At 46.2% G+C, this 16,597-nt stretch overlaps 1 pseudogene; it reads left to right on the top strand.

Moving 5' to 3' along the window:
- LOC136488209 (3-ketoacyl-CoA synthase 20-like) lies at window positions 1–10,164 on the top strand (annotated as a pseudogene).
- The last annotated feature ends 6,433 nt before the right edge of the window (window positions 10,165–16,597 follow it).

The following is a 16,597-nucleotide window of genomic DNA, read 5'->3' on the forward strand; positions in this document are numbered from 1 at the left end:
ATGCCGTGGCCTTATTTTGTTCCGGCTAGGGACCTTGAAAAACAGGAATTCGAGTAAGAGCAGGGTGCTAGATGCAAAGGCCGTGACTCAGTTAAATAGTGTTGAGTTAGCTTCGCAAATAGGATAGAGAACGGGGGCTCTTTAGCAAAAGAGCCAGCTCGTGCGCGGGCTCCGCCGTGGGCCGCGTAGCGTGGGCCGTGTCCGCGCACCGTGCGTGTGGGCCGCGCGCGCTGTGCTGCGCATGCGCAGGAGTGGGCCACGCCGCTCGCTCATGGGCCACGCTGTGGAATTCGGTTTTTTATTTTCCAGTGAATTAGTAAAGGTTTATTCAATTTAGTTTTGAGCTAAACTTTAAAAAAATTATAGTAAATTCTATAGATATCCAAAAATAGTGAACTAAAAATTGTTAGGTTCACAAAAATGCTATCTATCTGTTGGTGTAGTTAGTTTACAGTTAGCTATGATAATGATAGACTCATAAATTCTATTTAGAAAGCTTAGTATTAGTTAGCTTAATATTTGTAGGAATTTTTGTGGCAAATCGGTGATAGCTTTAGCCATGAAATTTTTACAGTAGGCTCAATAGATTATTATGTGTTCACGGTAATTTTTGTAGCACTTTAATAAATAGAATAGCTAGTACTCTTTGTTTTATCATATATAGGCTCAATAGATTATTATGTGTTTACAGTAATTTTTGTAGCACTTTAATAAATAGAATAGCTAGTACTCTTTGTTTTATCATATATAGAGTAAATCGAGGTTAAGAATAGGGATTCCTTTAGTTGGTAAGGAAATATATGTCATGCTTCATACTTGTTAGTGGTAACAGTAGGTAACTTAGCACCTTAGTCGGTAGAACTAGCTTAGTAGCTTGATAGATGTATTTTTATTTTAAGAGTTGCTGTTGCCGTATTACTAAGTGTTGAATCATCATTTTAGGCATGTAGATCATGAGTTGGTAGAGTTCGTGCCTGCGGACGAACAGGACTACGAGGAGATTATTGAGGAGTATGAGGAGGAGGTTCTCGTACAAGAGGGAGCCTTGGAGCCGTTCGTTGCTGACTTTGTTGACCCACCGTCTGCCGAAGGCAAGCCCTGGTGCATAACCCTTATTTTGAATGATCACTGAATATATATATGTTGTGCATTTACGTAACAGGCATTTTATGGAAACTATATGCATAAATATACCAACATATGAGTCCTACTAGTATAGGTCGAGTAGCTACTATGCTCAGGGTATCGGTAGCGTGCGTAACCTGTCGTTACTTACAATAGGTAAAATTTTATGATCACTCATGGTAAAATGGTGGAAAGAAAAATGGAGACCCGACAGGGATATGGTTTGAGTATCAGTGGGTATAAGAGGTTGTGTCATGCGGCCAACAGGGCATAACTTGGTTACACTTTTTCCTTGTCTACGTCGGTTAAGGACCGGCCGTTTCATTGGGTTCTAGACAAGTCATAGATTGATTATCCCGAGCACATACTTGGGTATGGGCGTAGGGAAGACTTGTTGCTCTCTTATCGTGGGTTCCGGCTCTTTCCAGACCAACTGATTGGAGGCGGGGATGGTGGAGGTCCTTGCACCGCACTGAGTTCAGGACTTAGGAGTGGAGGCTTGGAGTCCAAGTTTGGACGGAGACCTAGACCCCGTGATAGGAGAGTGATGGGTTAGTCCTGCTTGTGCCTGGGGTACAAGCGGGGCGTGTGTTTTCGGGGTACCTAGCTGGGGGTATTGATTCGCGAATCGCCAGCGTTCCGGTACGGCTTGTCTATAGTCTAGCACCGTAGTAAGAACTGAAAGATGAAAGGTGATGAAATGAAACTGATTGCTCAACCCTTGCTTGAAAGTAGAACATGTGCTTACATAGAATGACTAGATAATAAATTAATCATGACGGCTAATAATAACTTAAATAAGGATTCACTATTAGAATTGTTTTCTGCAAAAAGAAACCCAGCAAACTATAAAGCTTATCATATCCCTTGGAGTCGGGAAACTATTCTCACTAGTCGGATAAGTCTTGTGAGTATATTGTGTACTCAGAGTTTATTTACCCCTGTTGTAGGTTCAACTTGAGGAGTACCCGTTGTGTGAATGATTCTTCTGGTGGGCACAGATGGATCCTTGTTTATTATCAATAGATGTTTATTATCATTCCGCTGTTTAATATTTCGCACTCTGAATTTGGCAATGTAATAATGAGTTTCTAAGAACTCTGGATGTATGAAATGGAATAAGTATGATAACTCGTTCTTATTATTGAATCTTGAGAAAAAAATATATGGATCTTTCGTGCTCTTGTTAAGGTGTGTCCGACGGAACTCGCGATTGGTTGATCACCAGTGTAACTAACTAACGCGAACTGCGCCCTCCTGCTGCTGCTGCTTCTTCCTCCCGTCCCGTCCGATCCTTTGCTCGACCGTTTCTCTCAGCTCGCTCTGAACGTTAATGGCGACCGGCCGGCCGGTGACCCGTCCACGTTAATGGTTCAGTGTACTAGCTTCCTGAGGTAGCTGCATCCTGCAGCTGCCGCACGTACCAGCATGGGTGGTGGGGCATGGGCAGCGCTAGCTGTGCCTGTGCATGCAGTTCATCAGTCCCTGCAGCCATCCCTCGCCATTGATGATTGATGACGGCAGCTAGCTGACAGGAAGCTCGCGGAGTAAATGCGAGTCACAAGGATTAAATGCTTCGATCGAGTGGTTGGGACGATCGATGGGCGCAGCGCAGGCGTCGCGAAACTTCTCGCGCCAATGCCAACGCGCACGGGTCACTCAGGGCCGACGACGACGACTGGTGAATCGTGTGGTCAGAGCTCAGTTTAGTTGTCGAAAATTTTAGCAAAACGATACTGTAGTATTTTCGTTGTTATTTGATAATTAGTGTCCAATCATAGTCTAATTAGACTTAAAAGATTCGTCTCGTGGATTTCGTCTAAACTGTGTAATTAATTTTATTTTTTATTTATATTTAATGCTTCATACATGCGTCTAAAGATTCAATGTGACGGAGAATCTTAAAAAATTTAGCGTTTTGGAATGGAACTAAACAGGCCCTCGTGAGATAACAGTAGCACACGCTGCTGCGTGACCTCCTCCTTTTTTGTTTTTCTGAATTCCTCAGCAGCCGAACCTGAACGACGATGGCTAATGGCTTTGGTCCGTGTGTCCGTACAGGTGCACCGGAACACGTAGGCGCTGGTGGTGAGTAGGGAGAACATCACACTCAACTGGTACTGGGGCAACAACCGCTCGATGCTCATGTCCAACCACTATTGGATTCAGGTTCTTTGTCGAATACCTTAGGCATTCGACAAAGACTAAATTATACTTAACAAAGCATTTGCCGAGTGCAGCACTCGACAAAGAACACACGGTAAAAAATTGATCGGCAAAGCTCTCTTTGTCGAGTGTTTTTTATTGGGCACTCGGCAAAGGCTTTACCGAGAGCCCCGGGGGCACTCGGCAAAGGAAAGCGACCATCACGGCGCCGGCCCTGTTGACGGTCGCTTTACCGAGTGCCAACCCTGCAGGCACTCGGCAAAGATTTTTTATTTTTTTTAAAAAAAATTCTTTGCCGAGTGCTCTCTATCCGACCCTTGGCAAAGATGTTTTATTTTTTTTCTAAAAATTCTTTGCCGAGTGCCCCCTGGCCGACGCTCGGCAAAGTTTGAATTTTTTTTAATTTCTTTGCCGAGTGCCCTCTGGCCGGCACTCGGCAAAGTTCGAATTTTTGCCGAGTACCATGGTCATGGCACTCGACAAAGCTAGAAAAATGGTTTTCCGAACGCCCATTTTTCTAGCTTTGCCGAGTGCTGTGACCATGGCACTCGGCAACGGGTCCTTTGCCGAGTGCAACACTCGACAAAGTGACCCAAAACGGCAATGCTTAATTTTTTTTATATTCCATCATGACAAATAAATTCATACAAACATATATCACATATATATCTCATCCATCACATATATATCTCATCCATCCACACATCCATCCGCACATATCAAATCCATCACAATATATATCACATATATAATAATAAGTGCTCAAGTCCATCCAAATAAATCCACAAGTCCATCATAAGTCCATCAAAGTCCACAAGTGCATCACAAGTATATCACAAGTCCATCACCAAGTGAACAACAAATGAAAAAAATACAACGTGCACTCATCTCGGCCACTACGACTATGGTGAAGGCCCAGCTCCATCATTCGGAGGTGCATGATGTGGATTATTCGAACCACCGTCAGATGGAGACTGCACAAACGAGAAAAGATTGCATGTGAGACAAGATTATTTGTATAGCTAATCTAGGAAGGTAGAGGCCATACAAGCAAAGCACAAGCGATGATACTGCGCCACTCTTTATTTTTCAATTGCTTAGTGGTCAATGCACTTGCGCTTCCGAGTTGCCCTTGGAAAAGGCTGAGGTTCGATTCATTTTCGCCAGCATTGTAACGAGGGGGTGGGTTATAAATGCTAGGAAGGTTCTCAGTGTAGTATTTATCTGTGAAGTTCGACACCTCCTCTAAAATGTATGCCTCTGCAATGGAAGCCTCAATTTTGGCTTTATTTCTACATTTTTTTACGAAAAGTCTTCAGACATCTCTCGATTGGATAGCACCAACGGTTCTGCACGGGCCCCACATCCGTGCCTCATACGGGAGGTGCACAATCAAATGCTGCATCGGCAGGAAGCAGCTGGGTGGAAAGATCTTCTCCAACTTACAGAGCAACACGGGTGCCACTTTTTCCAAGTCATCAATGACGATCCGAGAGAGCTCCTTGGCACAAAGCTGGCGGAATAAGTAGCTCAACTCTGCCAGCACTTGCCAGACATGCTCCAGGACATAGCCTCGAACCATCGCCGGAAGAAGCCGCTCAATCCATATGTGGTAGTCGTGACTTTTCATCCCGTTGACTCGCAGAGTGCCTAAGTTCACTCCCCTCTTTAGATTCGATGCATACCCATCAGGAAACATTAGCGTCTGGATCCATTCAAGTACTTCCCTCCTTCGGTCCTTTTTCAAGACGAAATCGGCCTTAGGCCTTCTCCAGGTCTTGCCACGACTAGGAGGCTGTATCTCTTGATTTGCTCTATCGCACAACGTTGCCAGGTCCACTCTAGCCTTAGGGTCGTCCTTAGACTTTTTAGTGTCCATGAGTGTTGCCCAAAGTGCCTCGGCGACATTCTTTTGAGTGTGCATTACATCAATGTTATGTGGCAGAAGAAGGTCATCGAAATAGGGGAGCCTTGTCATGCCCGAGATATGAGTCCACATATGTTGCTCACCATATCGCACAAAATCTCCTTCTTCATTGGGCACGAGAGCATCTATCTGAGCATGAACCTCGGCACTAGTCATCATCCGTGGTGCAGGGTTTGTCACTTTGACACCTTTCTTAAAGTTCCTTATGTCTTGTCTGAATGGATGGTCAAGAGGTAGGAATTGACGATGTCTGTCGAATGATGAATACTTGCCACCATTCTGCAACCAAATGAACCTCACACCTTCCTTGTTGAAAGGAGACACCGGAGGGAGATTAAGGGGATAATGAAGACGGGCCAACATGTGTATGGGGCAGCCATCATTCCATAAGGATTGAACCCATCTGTTTCCAGCGCGACACGTACATTACGAGCCTCATCTGCTTTGTCACGATGTTTGTCATTAAAGCGGATCCAAGCTTCACCATCGGATGGATGTACCATCTTGTCAGGATTGTACCGTTTGCCATTTTTGTGCCATATCATCTGTTTCGCGGATTCCTCGGTCATGTATAGCCGTTGGATCCTCGGTAGGAATGGAAGGTACCATACGATTTTCACGGGGATCGTAAGTTGCCTCTTCTGACCATCATCAGAGTCTACCTCCAGGTACCTAAAGGATTTCCACTTTGGACAGAACTTTGCATGCTCGTGTTCTTTCCTAAATAGAACGCACCTCTTGGGACAAGCATGTATCTACTCATACGGCATCTTAAGTGTACGAAGGAGTTTCTGTGACTCGTACATGCTCTTTGGTAGAATGTGGCCCTCTGGAAGCAGGGTGCCAATCACAGCCAACATCTTATCGAAGCCTTCTCGACTCAAGTTTAACTAGGACTTCAACCCCATTAAGCGTCCAATGGCATCCAGTTGAGACACCGTTGACCGATCGTGAAGGGGTTTCTGTGCCGAGTCCATCATGTCGTAGAACGCCTGTGTGACTGCCTCCATCTCCTCCTTCTCACGTCCCTCATCGAACTGTTCTTGGTGAAAGTCATCTAACATATCTGCTACCCCCGCATCAGCTTTAAAAGGCTCCACCCATGGTCTCAGCACCTCCTCTCTCATACGATGGGCTTCACCATGGTGGACCCACCGGGTGTAGTCCGGCGTAAATCCCTTCTTCATAAGATGTTTACCCATTTCCACCTTGTTTACCCTTCTCCTGTTTCCACATTTGCTGCAGGGACACAAAACTAGGCAATGTCCTTTAGCAGCCATGCCAAATGCACTGTTCAAGAAAGCATCGGTCTTGTTCATCCATTCTGTGGTGTAATCACTCTGACTTCTCCAGCCCGTGTACATCCACTAACGGTCATCCATCCTCTAACATATGTATCAGCGAGTAATGTAACCATCAATTGCATCTACATGATGTTCCTACTGTCTAATAGGTGAGGATAGGTCCTAATCCCACCCGTGGATGCGTAGATGAGGTTAGTTTCCATGTTCTACTCCTATCCGAGACAAAATTTCGGTAGCACCTCCCCGCTGTTCTCCAGATACACATCCTGCCAAAGAAGAGTGCGTATCCGGAGAACAACAGGGAGGTGATGCTGAAACTCTGTCTCGGACCAGAGCAGACCATGGAAACTAACCCATCTATGCATTCACGGGCTATCCAAAAAACGTGGACAATCCGAAACAGGTACGGTCATAGATATGCAAAGATCTGCATACCTCCAACCGTATCTCTTTCGAACGGGAGACGCCTAACTGGGTTACGCGATCTACGACCATGATACGGAAAGAGGGGTTATACCTAGGGTGGCGGCGGAGTTAGGCTAGCAGGGCCATGGCGGGTCGGTGCAGTGGCGAGGCGACGCGGTGCAGCCAAACCGGCACGGCGACGGGAACTCCGACTCGGCTCCGACGGGCTCTTCTCTACAAAAATGGAACAAAATACTATCATTTAAAAAAATCGGCAGAACCTCCCCTGCACGGTGAGGTTTCCAAAACCTATAAAAAACAACGGCACGATGGCCGACAAGCACATATGTCTTAAGAAAAGCCATGTAGTTTGAATATCAATCCATGCAGAAGAATATATCCAAGTAGTACCACTACTTCTACTACTACTTCCACTATTGCTACTACTTCTACCACTATTGCTACTACTACTACCACTAGTTCTACTACTACTACTACCACTACTTCTACTACTACTACTACCACTAGTTCTACTACTACTACCACTAGTTCTACTACTACTACCACTAGCACTACTACTACAACTAATACTACTACAACCATCACTACCACGACAACAACAAGAGAGAGGGCATATCTGACCGGCACCGGGGGTAGGGGCGGGCAGCGTCGGGGCGGGCGGTCCACGGGGCGCAGCCGGGGGCAGGGCTGGCTCCTACTCCTCCTCCTCCTCCTCCTCGCCTCCTCCCCCTCCTCCTCCTCCTCCTCCTCCCCTCCGCCACCCGCCGACGTTGGCGGACCAGCGTGGGCGACCTGGCCATGCTCGGCCACACGCGGGCGTGGGGGCGGGGGTTGGCGGGGGCGCGCGCGGGGAGGGGCTACGGCGAGCGGCACGCGGCGCGGGGAAGGGCGGCCGTGGGCGCGGCGCACGGGGAGGGGAGGGCGGCGCGCGGTGCGGGGGCGGGCCGGCGTTGGCGGGCGGTGGCGCGGGGACGGCCGAGAGCGGCGCGCGCGGGGGCTGTCTGTCTGTATGGCTTGGACTGCCCGGCCGAATTCGCCTAAGTGCCCCCACCCGCCCCTTTGCCGAACACCGGATCAGGGAGGCACTCGGCAAAGGAGGCAACTTTGCCGAGTGCCCCGATCCGGCCATCGACATAGATTTTTTTTGAAATACCTTTGCCGAGTGCCCCTGTGAAGGCACTCGTCAAAGAGGAAATTTCTAAAAAATTCAAAAAACCTCTTTGCCGAGCGCCTTATTCTTGGCACTCGGCAAAGCCTTTGCCGAGTGTCATGCCCCGGCGTTCGGCAAAGTTTTTTTTTTGTTTTTGGCCTCTAAATTTTTTGTGCAGCCCTTTTAAAGTACCAGGAACTCCTTGTTAGAATTTGGGCTGCACAAAAAATTTGGAAATTTCTTGGTACTTTAAAAATCACCAAATTCTAACGAGGAGTTCCTGGTATTTTAAAAGGGCTGCACAAAAAATTTGGAGGTCAAAAAAAAAACTTTGCCGAGTGCCGGGGTATGGCACTCGGCAAAGGGGGTCTTTGCCGAGTGCCAAGAATAAGGCGCTCGACAAAGAGGATTTTTGAATTTTTTTTAGAAATTTCCTCTTTGGCGAGTGCCTTCACAGGAGCACTCGGTAAAGGTATTTCAAAAAAAAAAGTATTTTTTTTAATTTCTCCCTTTGCCGAGTGCCGAAGCTATTAGGCACTCGGCAAACACATTTCAAAAAAAATATTGAATCTTTGCCGAGCACCGTGTCAGGGGCACTCGACAAAGTATTTTCAAAAAAAAAATTATTTGCCGAGTGCCTAACAGCAGGCACTCGACAAAGAAGGACGTGGCCGAACACCGTTACGCAGGGCAGCCTATGCCGAATGCCGTGCTTTTGCCGAGAGCCTGGCACTCGGCAAAGAAGTCCTTTGCCGAGTGCAATTCTTTGCCGAGTGCGGCACTCGACAAAGAAGGTATTTGCCGAGTGCGACACTCGACAAAGAAGGTCTTTGCCGAGTGCCCGATTTTTGACACTCGGCAAAGGCACTAAGGCCCTGTTTCTAGTAGTGAACAGCCTCTTCCGGATGGGCGGCGCCGCCGTCCTCCTCACCAACCGCGGCGGCTCCGATCGCCGCCGCGCCAAGTACCAGCTCATGCACACGGTGCGTACCCACCACGGCGCCCACGACCGCGCATACCGGTGCGTGTTCCAGGAGGAGGACGAGACGGGGCGCGTGGGCGTGGCACTCTCCAAGGACCTCAGGGCAGTCGCCGGCGAGGCGCTCAAGACCAACATCACGACGCTGGGGCCGCTGGCGCTCCCCATCACCTCATGTCGGAGCACATCCTGTTCCTGGCCTCCCTCGTGGCGCGCAAGGTGTTCGGCGTCCGAGGCCTCCCCCCTACATCCCGGACTTCAAGATGGCGTTCGAGCACTTCTGCATCCACGCCGGCGGGCAGGCGGCGCTGGACACCATCGAGAAGAACCTCGAGCTCAGCCCCTGGCACATGGAGCCGTCCCGCATGACGCTCTACCGGTGGGGGAACACCTCCAGCAGCTCGCTCTGGTACGAGCTCGCCTACACGGAGGCGCAGGGCCGGGTCCAGCGAGGGCACCGCGCGTGGCAGATCGCGTTCGGGTCCGGGTTCAAGTGTAATAGTGCTGTGTTGCGCGCGCTGCGGACGATTGATCCGAAGAAGGAGAGCGCCGTCGGGAACCCCTGGGTGGACGAGATCCATAGGTTCCCCGTCGAGGTGCCCAAGGTGGAGAGCGTCGTCGTGTCCTGACGAGTGACGAGGACGGCTCTGGTTCTCTCTGGTCGTCGGAGGACGAGCTACAAGATTGCTACTACTACTGCTGTTCTGCTTCTTCTTCGTTCTGAAAATTCTTTATTAAATATATAAGTATGTCGACAAAACAAAAGTGCGTGCTGATGGAGTGTGGCGGCGTAATTTGATACAGGGAAGCTCTGTAACTGTAAGAATACCTTACATACAACAAGTGTGATGATTGGATGAGAGGTACTGTCGCTGACATGGTTTGGAGCTTCGATCGGAAGCAGAAACCTGATGTGGATTCTTTGGGTTTGGCACTGGAATAATAATAAGGACTGAAAACTGTACGAACTTAAAACAAGCCCAATCCGGTGACTGAAACTTGTCCAAACTTGAAAGTTGTATGTACAAAACCATGGTTATGTGGTACTGTATTTCATTGGACTGGGCCTTATTGGATACCCCCTTGACTTGTGTTATTTTTAATCGGCCCAGTTATGGCAGTGTGCCCAATTGGGTGACTTGTGTGTATGGGCTTAATGAATAATTTGGGCTGGAACGCCACCTTGTTTTCGTAATGCAACCTGGTGTTGGGCTTAAGTTATGGTTGCAGCATCAACTGAGCTAGGTTGTTTGCCATTGTGGAAGAACCTGCCGACTCCACCGAATCTCTCTCTAGTCTACGACCATGGATCATACCTACAGTCCTGCATTTTCTAGTATAATTACTTTTTCATTCAGAGATACTAGACTTATATGATGATGTGTCCTCGTCGACGGTGCGACCCTTTTAACAACTTGTTTAATTTCAAATTAGGTCATGTTTAGATCAACTAGAACTGAAGTATAGTAGAACTAAAATTTAGGTGGATCACTTTTATTCCGATGTTATTTGGATACATGGACTAAAAGTAAACTAAAAGCAAAAAAAAACTTTCCTTGACCTAAGACCAATGGCTAGTTGGATTGGGAACTAAAAATTAGTTCACTTTAATTCACATGTTTGAATATCTGGGTCTAAAGTTCAGTTAGTGGTATCCAAACATGCGCTTAGAGCATCTCCAATAGTTCAAAAAAATCAATGATTTTTTCCAAGTGACTAAAAAATTGGGAGTATATTTATTGAGCATCTCCAACAGTTCTAAAATCCGGCTCCTAAAATATAGAAGACAATTTTGCATCAGGAGTCCTAAATTATTTCCAAATTACCCTAACCATTATTATACTTTTCTTTCTCTCTTGTACATTTGCACTAAGAACCATGTCCTACTTCTTATTCTTCCACATATCCTTCCACCTCTAGGTTGGCCAATCGATGTGTGCGCTTATATTTCCGTGCGACTGCGGTTGATTTTCCTAAGTGAGGAAAGATATATTGGGATTTAAGATAGGGACTTGCTGGAGATGTTGGAGATGCTCTTACCTTATAAACTAGAGGATGCAGGTGCATTCACGCCAGAACAAAAAATAGTAATTATGGTCAAATTTTCACTATATATGCATCCCTACCAATTATCATGAAAGTATATGCACCCCACATCAATGTATCCCCCTTTGAGTTTGATCTAGCTTCATCCCTGCGTTCGAGGCATGGGTGTGCATGTAACATCCACAAAAACGAGTCACTACGTAAAAAATGATTTTTAGCAACAGGGCGAATTTTTTGTAGGGGCGGCCGGTGATGGAGCCGCCCCTACAGTGGCGTGCTCGGGTGCCCAGACACAAGCCGCCCCTACAAATAGAACAGCAGGGGCGGCTGGTGATACGAGCCACCCCTACAAATGGGTCTGATTTGTAGGGGCGGCTCACTCACCAGCCGCCCCCGGCATTGCTATTTGTAGGGGTGGCTGGTGATTGAGCCGCCCCTACAAATGCCCCCGTATAAATAGCTCCGATTTGTAGGGGCGGCTCAATCACCAGCCGCCCCTACAAATGACCCACATATAAAACAGCTGCAGCACCTTCTTCCTCCTTGGGTCACTCACTCTAACCCGTGAAAGAAAGGTGGGAGGCCTTGGGCACCTGCCAAAAATTGCTCTACTAAGGGGGGAAGGTTTTGTTCTCAAATCCTTTGGTGGAGAGGTTGTAGAAGGTAAGAAAATGCGATTCCACACTTTTTTTAAAGTTTTAATGGTTGGTTAGTGAGTAATTAAAGTTTTGTTTTTCTCTCTCTTCTATGGTGCTTGAGTTACTTATGAAGCAAATTAGACCTAAGTTTTAAATGTACTAGGGTAAATTAGGGAGGGGAACAAGATCATACCCTTATTTGGTCCATGTTTCTTGATTTTAGTGAACAATTAGTTAGTTTTATGCTTGTTTCATGTGCATGTAGATCTAGATCTAGGGTTTGGTTTTTTTATTAATTTCATTTTTGTAAATTTATGTTTCATAAAATTGGACTAGGGTTTGTATGAAAGATATTGGGTAAAGTATAATTGCTGCTAATTGTTGTCTTTGAAATTGTTTATTATAATCAATAAATATGTATTTTAATTATTTATAGATAAATGGGCCATTAATTAATTTTCCTCTACCATGGTGTGTTTGTATGCTTCATGTAATTATATTAGATCTATATTCATATATATCTGAAGTATATACAATTATTCTCAAGTAATTATTAATTTGATTCATTTTTATATATATCTGAATAAGTAGTCCTTTAATGTTTGTTTTGTCGTTGTTGTAAAAGATGGAGTACAGGAACTCTTGGATGTATGGTTCGTTAAGGTTCAAGGCAGGTTTCCGTGAAGAGGTGGATAAATTTATTGAAGCCGCAAAGAAGCATGCAACGACATTGAAAGAGAATAAGGATACAATTATTTGTCCCTATAAAGATTGCAAGAACCGTATGGCATGGACAGATGTGACTATCATCAGATCACATTTGATTATGCGAGGATTTGTTGAGGACTACACAGTGTGGATTCATCATGGTGAAATAGTTATTGTTAACGACGAGGATGAGGAGGAATACGACGACAAAACCATAGAATTCCTGTCCCAATATTCAGCAGAGCTTGATGCACGAATGGATTTTAAGTTTGGCAATGACTAAGGTGGTGATGCTGGTGGTTGGGATGGTAACGACGAATGTGGTGCCAATAATGATGGTGGAGCACGTGTCGGGGATGAAGATGATTTGGAGGACATGTTTCGAGCCCTTGGACCAGAGATTTTACAAAATAGCCCGAAAGGTTTAGAAAATTTAGAAAGGGGGACAAAAGCATCGAATGAGACTGTGTATGGTGTTGAAAAGGGCTATCCGACACATTGAACATTGCTATGTTTTGTGCTTGAGCTGCTCATCCTAAAGGCTAAGTACGGCTGGTCAGACAGTAGTTTCAATGATCTATTGCATCTCCTATCATGGGTGCTGCCACAACCAAACTCAGTTCCCACCAACACATACCAAGCGAAGAAGGTCATAAGTCCATTGACAATGGAGGTTAAAAAAAATCCATGCATGCCCCAACCATTGTATACTTTTTAGTGGCGAAACATTCAAGTCATTGGATAAATGTCCCCGGTGTGGGGCCAGCCGGTACAAGAACAATGACCTTTACAGTGGGGACGAAGCCTCCATGGGGAAAAAAGGAATAAGAAGGGTACAAAAAAGGTGGTACAAGAATCTCAGCCCCCAGAGGACACTCCATTAGGCAACGATGCAAAGCGGAGAAGAATTCCTGCCTTGGTAATGTGGTACCTGCCAGTGACCGACCGCCTGGGAGTGTACATTGTGGATACTATATATGTTCTATGATGAGTAACACCAGTGCCTACAGGAGACACCCTTATGGATAAGTTTAAACCTCTTCACCCGTAGTATAAAAACTTCATACATGTTATGAAATACTAAACCAAAACTTGTTCTCTTGTAGTGGAAATAAGAGAAAGGAATGAAAAGAGACCCATACAAGGATGACCAACTCTTAGAGCTCGTCGGCGACCTTTGCAACTTCATATTGGACCAGATTGTACACGTCAAAGGCGCCTACCATGACCGAGAGTCTGACTTAGGTAGAAATCCTCAGTACCAACACCTTCATGAGACTAAAAGGCTAGCTCTAGGACGTTGATAACAATGTGTATGGAATTTGTATATTTAATGATGGATTGTATATATTCTTTTGAATTGGACTTGTAATTTTAGTTTATATAATACTCTTGTGCTGGTAGTCTAAGGGGTTCGGAACGCTGGACGCGGGGCATTCGGCAACGCGAACGCGGTTCGGAACGTTGGTCGCGGGGCGTTCGGCAACACGAACGCGGTTCGGAACGCTGGTCGCTGGGCGTTCGGCAACGCGAACGCGGTTCAGAACATTGGTCGCGGGGCATTCGGCAACGCAAACGCTGGATGGAATACGCGGAAACAAACAGTGTTCTGATTGAATTTGAATTGTAAATTTGAATTTTTTTTGACGGAAAAACGTACTGTAGGGGCGGTTATAGATCGAACCGCCCCTACAAACATGTATTATAGAGGCGGCTAGTTCTACAGCCACCCCTACAAATAGATTTGTAGGGACGGCTAGTACTACAGCCGCCCCTACAAATCTATTTATAGGGGCGACTGAAATTTTTTTGACAGAAAAACGTACTGTAGGGGCAGTTCTAGATTAAACCGCCCCTATAAATAGGTATTATAGAGGCGGCTAGTTCTAAAACCGTCCCTACAAATAAATTTGTAGGGGCGGCTTGTACTACAGCCGCCCCTTTGTGTAATGGACGTGTGTAATAAACAAACGTGAGTAAATTGCACAGCTGATCCTTAAAGTTTTACTCGATTCCAGTTTGGATGTGCAAGCTATGAAATCGTCTATTTAGCTCCCTGATATATTTAAGTGACATCTGAGTCCAAAATAGTATAATATTTTTCTCTCACAACAAATCATATTTAGTGGGCTTATCAGCCACAGAAAGCATGAACACAGCCTTGGGCACCATTGGCAATTTCAGTAGTAAAGGAGTATGTAAAGTAGTACTCCGTATACAGCGCAAGAAGGCACCATGGGCACGTTCGCTACTTCGATTAATGCCGGATGCATCGGGTTTACTCACAATATATAAGCAAAGGGGCTCCGTTGACCTTTGACTGCTTGGCTACGGTAAAGCAAACGTGGCACCTCGAGGTACATGTCGCACCATCGCCTCCTGTGCCACCTTCATTGTTCGCTCTGCCCGGCCTACACCACTGCAGTCTGCACGCCAATACGCCATTATCCACCACCAGCGTAGTTGCATGTCGCACCATCGCCTCCTGTTTCTTCATTTTACGGAATATATCCTAGATACACCTAAAAACCATTTTTAGGGATGGTTCGTAATTCTTTGTAGGGACGGTTTGGCCAGCCGCCCCTATTGAACCGTCTCTATAAATCATGTTTTTGTAGGGACGATTCTCGGGCCGCCTCTACAAATCGATTTATAAGGGCGGCTCGTATTCTCGACAGCGACGAGGTTCCCGGAACTCCGGCCATGTCGCTGTGTGGGACCGGTTGTGGCAGGGACAGACATGTACCATGCATGATGTGCCTGTCTGGGACTGGTGAAAAAAGTGATTCTCCCACAATCGCGGGGGTGTTTAGTTACCCAAAATCCAAACTTTGGCACGGTGCAAAAAGAAGATTACCTGTCACATCAAATTTACGGTACATGTATGGAGTACTAAATGTTGACGAAATCAAAAACTAATTGCACAGTTTGGTTGTACTTTACGAGACGAACGTTTTGAGCCTAATTAATCAATGATTAGACAATTATTACCAAATACAAACGAACACCACAGTGCTGTACAGTGAATTTGCACCTGCCGATTCAGTGCCACTAAACGTGGCCCGCGTCAACTACATGTGAATGCAAAATCGAGCCATCGCTGCTGGGGAAGAAAACACAACGATTGTGCTAAACCTGGTCCCGGTTGCAAAATTGGCCGGCAGTTGGCGACAATCTAATTACTCGCGCTATGGCATCGTATAAAATCCCTTCTACTCGTTCACATGCCGTATAGTCCTCTGTTCCTTTTCAAGTTTCGCCCTGATTTTCGTGCTACTCAAACTTACATGTAATATCTGTAGCTCCAAACACTTCTAAATTTTTTTATTTCTGCAATATTTTCATCCACATGTTAGGGCACGTACAACGGTCGTTGCGGAGCTGTCTGCGTGCAGTCATTTTTACAAATGCACGCCTGGCGCACATACGAGACAGCGAGGGCGTCGTCTCGTGAGCCGACGGCTCGGGCCCGTGCTCCCATGCGAAATTAACGTCTCGACACCTGTCGCGGCGGCTCAGACTGATCCAGTGCGGTTGCGTAGGAGAAGAAGAATGCGCGTAGTAGGCACCAGAGCTGAAGAAGGCGGCAGGCCAAAGGTAGTCGGGCATGGAGCGGAGGACATACGACATGAGCTCGCCGTCGCCGCCGCCGTGGCCGTAGACGTCTGAGGGACACGCACTGGTCGTCGCCCCTTGCTTGCCGTCGCGCCGGCTGTTCCAATCTCTCCAGAACTCCAACCGAGAGGGCCGTTCCGATCTAGACGACAGACGGGTCCAAGTCTTGAATAATAGAGTTCAAAGGATGGCCACACATGAGCCGACCTTTTCATCTATTTTTTTATTTTCCTATATTTTTAATATTTGATCAGTGATACTCATGGGGGTAGAGGATCAGTGACAATGATTCTAAAGAAAAATTGTAATTCCATTCCTAATATTTTTTTAAAGTCATTCCTAATATTTATACGTGATTGTATCAAGAATCAAGATGCAACAAAATGATATACACAATGATCTTCCTATTTGATCATGGTTTATTTGCATACATTAAATAGTTCACAGAGAGACAAATAGCTGACCACTGTATAAGTTGTCTATTTAGCTGTCGGTGTGCGCATTCCTAAAACT

The sequence above is a fragment of the Miscanthus floridulus genome, chromosome 10, assembly GCF_019320115.1.
Source record: "Miscanthus floridulus cultivar M001 chromosome 10, ASM1932011v1, whole genome shotgun sequence".
NCBI lineage: Eukaryota > Viridiplantae > Streptophyta > Magnoliopsida > Poales > Poaceae > Miscanthus > Miscanthus floridulus.